The sequence below is a fragment of the Notothenia rossii genome (genome assembly GCF_949606895.1).
Source record: "Notothenia rossii genome assembly, chromosome: 8".
Lineage (NCBI taxonomy): Eukaryota > Metazoa > Chordata > Actinopteri > Perciformes > Nototheniidae > Notothenia > Notothenia rossii.
In genome coordinates this window covers 36,209,975-36,223,433 of record NC_136906.1, presented here as the reverse complement: position 1 = coordinate 36,223,433, position 13,459 = coordinate 36,209,975, and the positions used below count along the sequence as shown (strand labels likewise).

The 13,459-nt window shown below is 41.8% G+C and overlaps 1 protein-coding gene across 6 annotated transcripts in view; it reads right to left on the bottom strand.

Moving 5' to 3' along the window:
- The window catches only part of nbr1b (NBR1 autophagy cargo receptor b), a 148,930-nt gene that overhangs the window by 49,273 nt on the left and 86,198 nt on the right, over positions 1-13,459 (bottom strand). The gene's annotated exons all lie outside the window — the stretch shown is intronic.

The following is a 13,459-nucleotide window of genomic DNA, read 5'->3' as shown; positions in this document are numbered from 1 at the left end:
GAGTTAACTAATTAACCTGTTAACCCCTGAGCCTGTTTTTTAGGTCTCAGGCTCGAAAATGACATTCCCAGAACAAATGACCATATCTTCCCTTCTAAAAGGGTTAAATTAATAATCAAGTAATGTTAAACCTGTGAGTTGGATGTAGAAAAGTCAGAATCAATATAGATGTTTTTTATTTTAAAGAAAATTCAGATTGAACAGAGTAAAAAACTGTAAATGATAGTGTCCGTCCAAAAATATTTTTTTACTTATAGTGAAAACTACCCTTGGATGATGGTAAGGTAGACTAAACGCTTTAGGAATCCAAAGTAAAACATATAATAAGTACCTTGTATCAAGATTGATGCAAAACAAGTGACATTTGACCTTTTTAGAGAGGTTTAGCAAAAAAAAACCTCCAAAGACATCTCTTTTTGACCGTTAGGGCCAATAGAGTCGAAGGGGAATTTCCCCATACACACACATGGAGTGAACCTATCTCTCGGTCTGACATCTGGAAACGGAAAAGCAGGTTTATTTCTTATGGATTATCAGAAATCATTTCAAAGGGACACAGACACATTGGATTAACCTATGAATTAACTCCAGCACCGTTTTTATCGTTTTAATGCCATTGAAGACCACTTTTGACCAGACAACGACCAAGGTGTGCCATGTTTCCGTTTTTAGCTACCTAGCGCCACATGTTTTGATATCTGTTCTTGTTCATAGCTCCGCAAGTTCTTATCATGGAGTGATGATGTATGTACCCATCGATTCTGTGTCATCTCACGATCAGATCGATGGGTTGGACGTGCAGCTACGATAAGTAATAAGGGTGTTATGAGTGAGTTTCTGTGCAACACTCCGTTAGCATTTTTCGCTCGTGGCTAATTCATAGGGTCAGCGCTAGCTTTGTGGTTTAAAAAAAAAAAAAAAAAGATCAGTTAGCTGAGTTTCTTCCCCTTGCATGGATATAAAACATTCATAGTTTATTGAATATTAAGATGCCCTCAGACGCTGTTTCCTGCAGATGACACGTTTTTTCGGGGGTTATCGGGGGTGCGGTTTAGGAGAGGTTAAAGGGGCGAGGCCCCACAGCTGTGACAACTCAGCAATCAGGACTGGTTTCCATTTTAGGCAGCACTTTCCTGGAGCGTTAGCGTCAGACAGACGAAGACTGACAAAGACAATAGAGTCCTGCGGGAGTCTCTAAGACTGACAAAGACATTAGAGTCCTGCGGGAGTCACGAGGGAGGCAAAGAGGAGGCAAACCCTACTTTGATTGAGCAAAGTATCGCTGGTGTTTATATCCACTCTTGCTATAAACATGTGTATATTCTCCATTCCTGTTCATGTGTCTTCTCGCAATTATTACTGACCCCTGTATCTCCTAATCGTTGTAACCGGCCTGCTCTCGTCTTTCCCACATGCTCCACTGAGATCCAACATCTAGTTTCAGGGGGCCTGTGGAACTGCCAGTCAGCTATTCCTAAGGCTGACTTCATTTCTGGCTACGCTTCCCTGCAGTCTCTGGATTTCCTTGCTCTCACGGAGACCTGGATTGCTCCATCCAACACATCCACCCCAGCAGCTCTCTTCACAGCATATTCCTTCACCCATACACCCAGACCCTCTGGCAGAGGAGGTGGCACTGGTCTCCTGCTCTCTCCCAAATGGAGATTTTCCCTCTAGCAACTACCTAACTTCACTCCTTCCACCTTTGAATTCCATGCCGTCACAGTAACCCATCCTATACAATTAACCATTGTTGTTCTCTACCGTCCACCAGGCGCCTTGGGAGACTTCTTGGAGGAATTAAATAATCTCCTCTCACACACACATTTGTTAACTACTTTGAAAAAAAGGTTGATGATATTCGTTCTTCTTTTTCTGACTCACCTTTACTCACCACGCCCACCCTTCACCCACACACTGACCTCCTTCTCCCCTCTCTCTCCAAGTGAGGTTCTTACCCTCATTACCTCTGCCCGCCCTACCACCTGTCCTCTGAACCCTATCCCCTCAAACCTCCTTCAAACTATTGCTCCTGATATTCTACCGTTTCTCACCCATTTCATCAACACTTCTCTAACTTCTGGTCACTTTCCAAACAGTCTCAAGGAGGCAAGAGTAAACCCTCTCTTAAAGAAACCCACTCTCAACCTGTCCGATGTTATAAACTACAGGCCTGTCTCTCTCCTCCCGTTCCTGTCAAAAACACTTGAACGCGCTGTCTTTAAACAACTCTCCTGTTATCTCCATCAGAACAACCTTCTGGATCCGCACCAGTCTGGTTTCAAGGCAGGTCCCTCAACATAAATTGCTCATTGCTCTGTCTCTGAGGAACTGCACACTGCTAAAGCAGCCTCCCTCTCCTCTGTCATCATCCTTTTGTACCTGTCTGCTGCATTCGACACGGTGAATCATCAGATCCTCCTTCGCACTGTCGAAGAACTTGGAGTTTCAGGCTCTGCACTTTCCCTCCTCACCTCCTACCTCAAAGACCGCACCTACAGGGTAACTTAGAGAGGGTCCGAGTCTGACCCTTGTCAATTAACTACAGGGGTCTGTCCTTGGTCCCCTCCTCTTCTCTCTGTACACAAACTTGCTCGGATCAGTCATTAGCCCGTATGGTTTTTCATATAACTGCTACGCTGACGACACCCAATTCATTTAGTCTTTTCCCCGTTCTGAAACCCAGGTCGTCACACGCATCTCTGCTTGTCTAGCTAGAGCAGTTATGTTTTGGGGCTGTCGCTGGGCAACACAGACTTTCAACTCCCTCCAAAGATTTTCTATGGGGTTGAGATCTGGGTACTGAATAGACACCACTCAGTGGTTATGAAAATGGATTTAACCCACACTATGATCTTCATTACATACAGATGTAGCGATTCATTTCAGACAGTTTGAAACGCGAGGGCCGTGATTGGTACGTGATCTGCCCTCGCTCAAGGGAAAACCTCCAGCTTGACTTGAGACCGCCCCCGTGATTGATAAATGTAATTATAATGAAGCCAGCTGCAATGGATCATTGATCCACCAGGGGGTGCAGTGGGGTTCCACACTGGAGCTCATGTGAAATAAAGTGAGATACAGTATGCTGAATGTACAGCGGAACTTTGTTAAGATCCATATGTCACGGATATCATACTACTGTGCAAAATAAGAGACATGTAATCATTTACAAAACATCGCCATGTTGTTATTTAACAAAATAATTTTGTTATTCGAAAAAAGCGAACGGGAGGAAATGCAGCCCGGCTCTCGATTTTTAATCCAAATTTAATCATCATCTTCACCACGATCATTTATGTTTATGTTCGCCGAATTGACATGAAATCACTGACACATATGAATAAACTGTATTCAACTTCATTAAAACGTTATTAACGTGCCTAAACTCAGGAATTCACCAAAAATATGTATATTTTAATGGAGCTTCGTCGGTCGATCAGGATCCCAAAGTGTAGCGGAGGGATCCTCATCTGGATGAAGGGTGTTATTTTCCCCATAAGGAACAAGTCGCTGCCAATTATCCCGCTTATTACATGGCCACATTCTCAACAAAGTAACGACATGACTCCCAATATTAATTGAAATGCTTTTATGGATTTAGAAAATGTTTTTATTGATTTAAAAAATAGTTGTATTGATTTAAAAAATAGTTATATGTATTGATTTAAATTGACATGCATCCGCTAAGAAAAATAGTCCGTTGTTACCGTTTTTTAAACATTCTGAATGAAACGGCAGCTCTCAGCTGTGTATTTACACAACTAATGGCCCATCAACCACAGCTCTCTCCCCCCCCCCCTGATCTTTCTTCTCCAGCAGCTAAATTAACAGTAGGTTACTCTGAGTGACCATAGACTGTATGTGACAAGCTTACAGTTAGTGACGTAACAACACCATAAAAGCTGGTGGGTTGAAAGCAATACGGGAGGTAAAAATAACTAGAATAATTGTGATTTATTTATTGTGGCTTTTATGTTTTTAGCTATAAAATGTTATGTAATTCAGGCTTATAGTTCACCCTTCTCTAAAAGCCTTCAACAATGACAATATTCATTGTAATTTAATAAATCCTTCCAACACACATTGTAAAAAATAGCCTACTGTAAGTTAAGAAATCATTTCAATATGTACATCTTCTGATGTAACAACAATAACATTATAAATAGTAACATAGCTGAACATGGTATTGCACATTTAGCTTTGAGTGTTACTGACCTGAGATGTTTTTATTACATGAATTAAGGTGACTGAGGCTTTTTAACATACAGGGATGCAAACTCATCAGGTATGAAAAAGGTGACAAGGATCCGAGCCCCCGGCTCCCCCACCCCACGGAATGACAGAGGATTTTAGCAGTCAGAACAACTAAAGCAGCAGTGTTAATAATAACAGAAACGCCAAAGAGTCACATAATAGAAATATATAAAAGCATTTATTTCAAATTGTGTAGCAGTCAGTTTATAATTTTGGCAGCACTGTTGAGCATTTTGAAAATGTATTTTCATGCCTCTGTGCAAGGCTTAAGTCTTTTTATCTTTATAGCCACATGGTGTAAAGTAACTAAGTTCATAAACTCAACAAGTACTATACTTGGGCACAATTTTGAGATACTTGTACTTTATTTAAGTATTTCAATGTGTTGCTACTTTGTTCTTCTACTCCACTACAGTTCAGAGGTACATGGTGTACTTTGACTGCACTACATGTATTTAATACCTTTAGTTACTTCACAGATCTGGATTAATTAAGTGAAATATAATCAAGTGTTAAATCAGACTTTAGTTCCACCTGGAGTAAATCCACAAGCTACCCAGCAGTATACAAAGTCATTCAAACTAGCTGTACCTTTACCAGCTTTGAGAACACTTTCGTGATCAATCATTATAAAACATATCATATCTATTATTCTGAAATGGACCAATCTGCACAATGACTACTTTTACTGTCGCTACTTTCACTATATTTTGATGATAATACTTTTCTACTTTTACTTGAGGAACATTTTGAATGCAGGACTTTTACTGTAACAGAGTATTCCTACACTCTGGGACTATTACTTTTACTCAAGTACAAGATCTGAGTACTTCTGCTTTTAGTCAAGTACAAGACCTGAGTACTTCTACTTTTACTCTAGTACAAGATCTGTGTGCTTCTACTTTTACTCAAGTACAAGACCTGAGTGCTTCTACTTTTACTCAAGTACAAGATTTGAGTACTTCTACTTTTACTCTAAGATCTGTGTGCTTCTACTTTTACTCAAGTACAAGATCTGAGTACTTCTACTTTTACTCTAGTACAAGATCTGTGTGCTTCTACTTTTACTCAAGTACAAGACCTGAGTACTTCTACTTTTACTCAAGTACAAGATCTGAGTACTTCTACTTTTATTCAAGTACAATATATATATACTTATACCACCTCTGTTTATAGCCTATGAAAAAAACTATTAGAAATAGAAGGCTAAAGCTAACGTTAGCAGATAGTGACAATGTATGCTAGCTAGCTAGCTCAACGATTCCTTAAATAATATTGCCACAGAAAAACTTTTCAGTTCACATCACGCTCTGCCGCTCCGACAGGGAGCTCTGCTCTGAACACCTGAACAGCCCGTTCTAACAGCTGTTCACCAGCGGTCCAGTCTGTGCCACAGTGACTCCGGACGCACAGTTAATATTAACGAACACACCCGTAGGTAATGTAGCTGCTGAAGCTAGACCATCATCTCGGAGCAGCAGAGCCTTATTATACATCCATGAGCAGAGCCGACAGGCAGGAAGACTCGAGCACACAGCTCGTACTTCATTATAATATATAAAAAAAGAACACCATGCGTGTCATGATGGCACATAACAGCTCACGGCCGCAGATTACTCCGGGTCCCAGCCCCCCCCATACCCCAAAAATATTTGTATTGCAGATCTACATGAATCACACAAACGACTTATTTTGGATTCAAAACGGCGAATTTCGCCGAAAGGTGACAAGTTTGCATCACTGAACATAGACAGAGCACAACTGAAACATAACATCTGAAACGATGTAACAACATAATACACTTGTGGGGATGCTTGGGATGTGAGGAGTGAGGGACACGGCTTAGAACGGGCGTGTCGCCTGGCAGGACAGGAGAGTGTGTGCACCAGTCTGCCTTGATCTATGAATTCATGTCCGTGACACTCACTGCTGCCCACAGCTGTTTTATAGAAGGAAATTCCTTCACTTCATGAAAGTGTTTTAACCACACACACCTCTACTACACACACATGACGGGTGTTATTTTCCCCATAAGGAACAAGTCGCTGCAAATTATCCCGCTTATTACACGGCCAAATTCTCAACAAAGTAACGACATGACTCCCAATATTAATTGAAATGCTTTTATGGATTTAGAAAAAAAAATTATTGATTTAAAAAATAGTTGTATGTATTGATTTAAAAAATTGTTGTATGTATTGATTTAAATTGACATGCATCCGCTAAGAAAAATAGTCCGTTGTTACAGTTTTTTAAACAGTCTGAATGAAACGGCAGCTCTCAGCTGTGTATTTACACAACTAATGGCCCATCAACCAAAGCTCTCTCCCCCCCTCCCCCCTTGATCTTTCTTCTCCAGCAGCTAAATTAACGGTAGGTTACTCTGAGTGACAAGCTTACAGTTAGACACAACACTGTCATTGCAAGTGACCCTCAGTTAGTTGACTTTTATGTTCAACTGCTAAATTCGTTACTGATAAAAAAAAGGGCTTCTACTGTACCTAATTACCTTAACACTAGAACTGCCAGAGGTTTTTGTATAGGCCTACCTAAACCCGTCAAATCCCGCTATTAGAATGCAATTTTTAACAACATAGGGTGCTACATAACACACTTTCAGGAAAAGTCAGGGACTGGGAGACTTTAATATTTTATTGAAAAAAAGTTACATTGCACACACACAACAACACATCACACAAAAGACCCGATTGGCGGTTCTAGTATTAAATAAACTCACTAATTAATGAAACCAGTTCAATACGCATTATTCTTATTCTTATCATTCTTTATGAGCGCAGAAATAGTCTTAAAATCAGATCTGTTTTTTAAATGAAATCTGACGGCAGGCAGTTAGCTCTGATCACCTATGACAAATGCGCCGCACCTAATTGCTGGCCATTCAGCCACAGACACTGTTCGAAATGGGGGAGAGCTAGGAGGAGCTTGGCTCCCCCGAAGAGGGAGGGAGCTCCCCTGAAGGCTGACTTTGAGATAAATAGGGGGGGCCCAAAACAGTCGTGCATATTTGTGTCACACAGATTAGAAATGTTGAGTTTCTGTAAATAACAGTTCTTGAAATAAATAATAGTTAATGTTCATTACAGTTTCTGAATATTTGTTTTATATTTGTGAATATGTCTGGGTGTTGCCATCTGTATGTGGCGGCGCTGCATTCTTACTCACGTTGCTATGATTATGGCGGTGATGCCGGCGCGGTATTTGAAATGTTCATATTGATATTTTTTTAACTCTGGCTGTGTAATAAAAAAATATGGCAAAACGAAAACAGCCAAGCGTCACAGCTTTTGGATTCACAAGCAAAGAAGCGAAGGAGTCTAAAAATGACAACGTGAACGGAAAACAACTTTTAGTTGGCCGGCTGTAAGCGGCGTTAGGGTCGAGTTTGACAGCTCCACATCGAGAGAGAGGCCTGCCGATGCGGAGCCTGAAGAGGCTTCAACAACAGCCACATCCGCCGGCATAGTGCACCGTCTGTATTAGTAGAAGAGTGTTTTTATAGCAATTGATCGCATCCGCGCTGCTGCGCCAGTCAACAGAGCGTGCGTGTGACATATTTAGTAGCAGGATGTGCTCTGAAAAATAGGGCTCCCCGAAAGCAAATGGGTAATTCGAAAACTGACAGAGCTCCCTCTAGAAGGTGTGAAAGCACCTATTGTTTTAAATAATGGTCGGAATGTGACCTGTGAGCCTTCTGAATCACCGTGGGACAGCACATTCTAAACTAAAATGTTCAATCAATAAAGTAACATCTTATCTTATCTTAATAATATCTTCATATTAATAATAATAATAAATCATACAGTATGTGTCCGAAAGGGAGCCGGAGGAAGCAAACACAAAAATATACTGCATATTAAAGCAAACGATTGTAAAGGTTAAAGTATGAGCATAACAAATAAAGAAGTGTAATGTAAACATTTACATTATAATTATGATTATTTAATATATAAAGACTATATATTATTGAATTACAAGATTAGATATACTTTAGTTGATCTAAAATATTGATGTGTTAAAATGCTCTTCAAAACACAACTGAAAGTCCATGAAACTTGTCTTTCTGTATTTGTGAATGAAGCGTCATCTCCTGGTTAAAACCTGAAATTGAAAATCTGGCAACGCCCTCTTGGAAAATAGTGGGAGGGCTTAACATTCCTCTATACTGGTCTTTGGCTGGTGGTAGGCAGGAAGCTGTAAGCTGGAGTCCGAAATTCAGTGCTCCATCTGTACACAGTTAATCATTTGAAATCTAATTTAGACCGATGACAATCATATTAGATTCATATTAACCCTAGAACTGCAGACGATATACAGTGGGGCAAAAAAGTACTTAGTCAGCCACCAATTGTGCAAGTTCTCCCACTTAAAAATATGAGAGAGGCCTGTAATTTTCATCCTAGGTATACCTCAACTATGAGAGATCGAATGAGAAAAAAAAAATCCATAAAATCACATTGTCTGATTTTTAAAGAATTTATTTGCAAATGATGGTGGAAAATAAGTATTTGGTCAATAACAAAAGTTCATCTCAATACTTTGTTATATACCCTTTGTTGGCAATGACAGAGGTCAAACGCTTTCTGTAAGTCTTCACAAGGTTTTCACACACTGTTGCTGGTATTTTGGCACATTCCTCCATGCAGATCTCCTCTAGAGCAGTGATGTTTTGGGCCTGTCGCTGGGCAACATGGACTTTCAACTCCCTCCAAAGATTTTCTATGGGGTTGAGATCTGGAGACTGGCAAGGCCACTCCAGGACCTTGAAATACTTCTTGCGAAGCCACTCCTTCGTTGCCCGGGCGGTGTGTTTGGGATCAAACTGAAAGACCCAGCCACGTTTCATCTTCAATGCCCTTGCTGATGGAAGGAGGTTGTCACTCAAAATCTCACGATATATGGGCCCATTCATTCTTTCCTTTACACGGATCAGTCGTCCTTGTCCCTTTGTAGAAAAACAGCCCAAAAGCCATAGGCGGATTTTGCGGGGGGGCAGGGGGGGCAATGCCCCCCCTGGTGGCTGAAATATGTTATAGCATTACTAAGTCTAAAACTGTTCCAATACAAATATTTTGTATATATAAATATTTTAATAGATGTAATAAAATGATTGTTACAATACAAATCTGAATGATATCATGTTTGTTTGAAATAATTTCATTTTTGAGCAGTCGCATGTTGTGACCATAGACTGTATATATAAAGGGTTGTGACGTGTGTGTGTGTGTGTGACGTGAGGTTAAGGACAAAAGTTCCCTCCCTTTTTTTTTGTATCCAAGTGATTCAGCTATTGTATTAGCAGTAATGGATATTCGGCGATTTTTAAAACGTCCTATTTCGTCTTCAGCTTCAACAACAGAAGAGCCACCGACTGAGCCTAACTTTACCAACCAGCAGCCGTCACAATGTCAAGTGGCAGACACGCAAACGAGCAGCTCTGGATTAGCTAATGTTAGCCCCACAGCGGAGAGCTCTGGATTAGCAGGACCAGCTAACATTAACCCCACAGCAGGGAGACCACCGGCACCGGGGCCGTCAGTGGGTCATGATGATCTTGGGGAAAAGCACAGCTGTCCCAAGCAGCCTACTTTATCCGATTTCCCCTCAAAAATGTTTGTGAAAACGAAACGATCATTTTCCACGTACTATTACAAGAACTATCCCTGGCTGGAATATTCAGTACGAATTGATGCCGTCTTCTGTTTTTCATGCCGCCACTTCCAGACTGACAGCGGTGTGGAGGATTCCTTTAGAAAGGGCCTGAGTGACTGGAAAAAACTAAGCAGCAAACTGGAGAAACATGCACAATCCCAGGCCCATCTGAACTGCATGGTTAAATGGGATAACTATAAAGTGACTGCATCTTCTGGATCTATTGCAGCGAAACTTTCCCGAAGCCACAAAGATTCTGTTGAGAAGAACAGATCTTATTTGTGCAAAATTGTTGATATTGTGAGGCTGTTGTCCAAACTCGGATTGCCTTTTCGTGGGCATCGGGAGGGAAGCGAGTCAGAGTAGCGTGGAAATTTTCTTGAGGTTTGTGGATTTTTCTCCAAGTATGATTCTGCTTTTAAAAACATGCAGTCCAACTATTTCAATGCTACTAGCCTGGATTTCCAGAACGAAGTCATTGACATATGCGCTAACTTAGTTCGTGCAGAAATTGAAGAGAAAGTGCAGGATACTGGATTTTTTTCTATAATTGCAGATGAGGCCAGGTCTTGCAAAACGGAACAATTATCAGTATGTATCAGATATGCAGAGCAGCTTGAAATCAAGGAGCGTTTTTTGTGTTTTATTGATTGCTCAGCATCTCGCAACGCGGCTGGGATTGTGGAAGCAATAAACAAAGGACTTGAGATGTGTGGACTGAAACATATCCCAGTTGTTGCCCAGAGTTACGATGGTGCCTCCGTCATGTCTGGTCACGTTTCTGGTGTGCAGCAGCGCATCAAAGAGACCCACCCATACGCAGTGTACGTGCACTGCATGGCACACAAACTAAATCTGGTGCTTATGGAGTGTTGTGCTGTCAACCGCAGCGTGAAAACATTCCTGAACGTCATTGACAAACTCTACTCTGTATTTGCAGAGCCGTCAAACCATCATCGATTCATTGAAATGCAGAAATCACTGAATCTGAAACAAACTGAAATAATACAGCCAAGTGAGACAAGATGGGCGTACAAGTGGCGATCTGTGAATTCCGTTAAAACTCACTACTCTGCAATTATAGGGTGCCTGAGAGAAATGAGTGACGAGGGAGACAAGTGGTCTGTGGAGGCCAGTGGCCTTTATGCCCACATGACCAGAATGTCTTTCATTACATGTGTTATTGTATTGGAAGACATACTCCGTGTGATTCATGTTACGCACAAGGCCCTACAGTCCTCCAGCTGCACACTCTCCGAAGCTGCAGCGCTTACCGACAACCTGAAGGCGCACTTCAAATCTCAGAGACAAGCAGATACGTGGAGCAATATGTGGGGATCAGTGAAACAGTTCTGCCGGGACAACAACGTGCCAGTACCTGGGGATGCAGATGTTGAGTGTCAGACTCCGGGTCCCCTTGCACCCAAAAGAAAACGGGTTACAAAACCCCCGACCTCCCTCGACAGTTTCCTGGTTACAACTACTTTGGGCCAAAGAGAAACTGATGAAAGTGGCGCACAAATGTCACAGAGTGATACAGCTGGATATCAGCAGCACCTCTATCTCCCTGTGCTGGACACCCTCATCAACGAACTAGACAGACGATTCACGGGAGAGTCCATAGAGCTGGCACGAGCATGTGGAGCAGTGTTTAAATGTCAGAAAAAAGGAATTGAACCTCTCGTACAAAAATACGCACAGCTGCTCAAAATTCACCCTCTCCTTCTTGGAGCAGAGATGGACCTTGTTACAGCCTCTGCTGTCGCACCTGTTGCACTTGAGCATCTCCGAAAGACTGTTAAAAAGGAGAGCTATCCAAATCTATACAAGATGCTCCAGTTGGCACTGACTCTGCCTATCGGATCTGCCACCTCTGAGAGAAGTTTTTCTGCAATGAGGAGAATTCGGAACTGGCTGCGGTCAACGATGGGAGGAACAAGATTTTCCTCACTTGCGGTTCTTCACATTGAGGACGACATAACCGCACAGCTGTCACCTGAGGGGATAGTGGACGTATCTGCGGAACGTAAAAAACGGCGTCTACTTCTGAACTAAGGTAGGACACCAAGGGATATAGTAGTTATCAAATAAGTATAAGATAAGCACAGTTTTGATACGTTTTTTACAGTTATGTAATGCACTGTTGTTGGGGGGAGTGACCGCCCCTTCCATATGAGTGTGTGTGTACGGCGGGCATGAGGCGTGCATGACGGGACGAGTTGTGTTCATATGTGGAAAAGTCATACTCAGTGCGGTGAGCACGAAATAGTTGGGACTGTGTACTGAGTGACGTCAGTAAAAAAGGTTTGCCCCCCCAAGCGCAAATGTCAAACTCCGCCTATGCCAAAAGCATGATGTTTCCACCCCCATGTTTCACAGTAGGTATGGTGTTCTTTGGATGCAACTCAGCATTCTTTCTCCTCCAAACACGTCTAGTTGAGTTTTTACCAAAAAATCCTCTTCTGGATCATCTAAATGCTCTCTAGAAAACTGCACACGGGCCTGGACATGAACTGGCTTAAGCAGAGGGACACGTCTGGCACTGCAGGATTTGAGTCCCTGGCGGCGTAGTGTGTAACTGATGTTAGCCTTTGTTACTTTGGTCCCAGCTCTCTGCAGGTCATTGACTATCTCCCCCCGTGTGGTTCTGGGATTTTTGCTCACCGTTCTTGTGATCATTTTGACCCCACGAGATCTTGCGAGATCTTGCGTGGAGCCCCAGATCGAGGGAGATTATTAGTGGTCTTGTATGTCTTCCATTTTCTAATAATTGCTCCCACAGTTGATTTCTTCACACCAAGCTGCTTACCTATTGCAGATTCAGTCTTCACAGCCTGGTGCAGGTCTACAATTTTGTTTCTGGTGTCCTTTGACAGCTCTTTGGTCTTGGCCATAGTGGAGTTTGGAGTGTGACTGTTTGAGGTTGTGGACAGGTGTCTTTTATACTGATAACGAGTTCAAACAGGTGCCATTAATACAGTTAACAAGTGGAGGACAGAGGAGGCTCTTAAAGAAGAAGTTACAGGTCTGTGAGAGCCAGAAATCTTGTTTGTAGGTGACCAAATACTTATTTTCCACCATAATTTGCAAATAAATTCTTTAAAAATCAGACAATGTGATTTTCTGGATTTTTTTTCTCATTTTGTCTCTCATAGTTGAGGTATGATAACAATTACAGGCCTCTCTCATCTTTTTAAGTGGGATAACTTGCACAATTGGTGGCTGACTAAATACTTTTTTGCCCCACTGTAGCTAGGACTCAAACAAAAAGTCTGTTCAAAAAGGCAGAATTCCGGGTAAGAAAATCATATATGGCATTTGCCATTACACATATATAATTTAAATTTCTGTTAACACTAGAACCGCCAACAGCGTCAGCACCTACATACAGATGTAGCACTCCAGATAGGACTCAGATGGGTGTGTCCCAGTCAAAAGCCCAGCGGATCCCAGTGGAATGGGGTGTTGCCAAATTGCTAGAGGGCGTTGCCAAATTTCCCCATTTGTTCAATTACAGGATTTAACCAGGAGA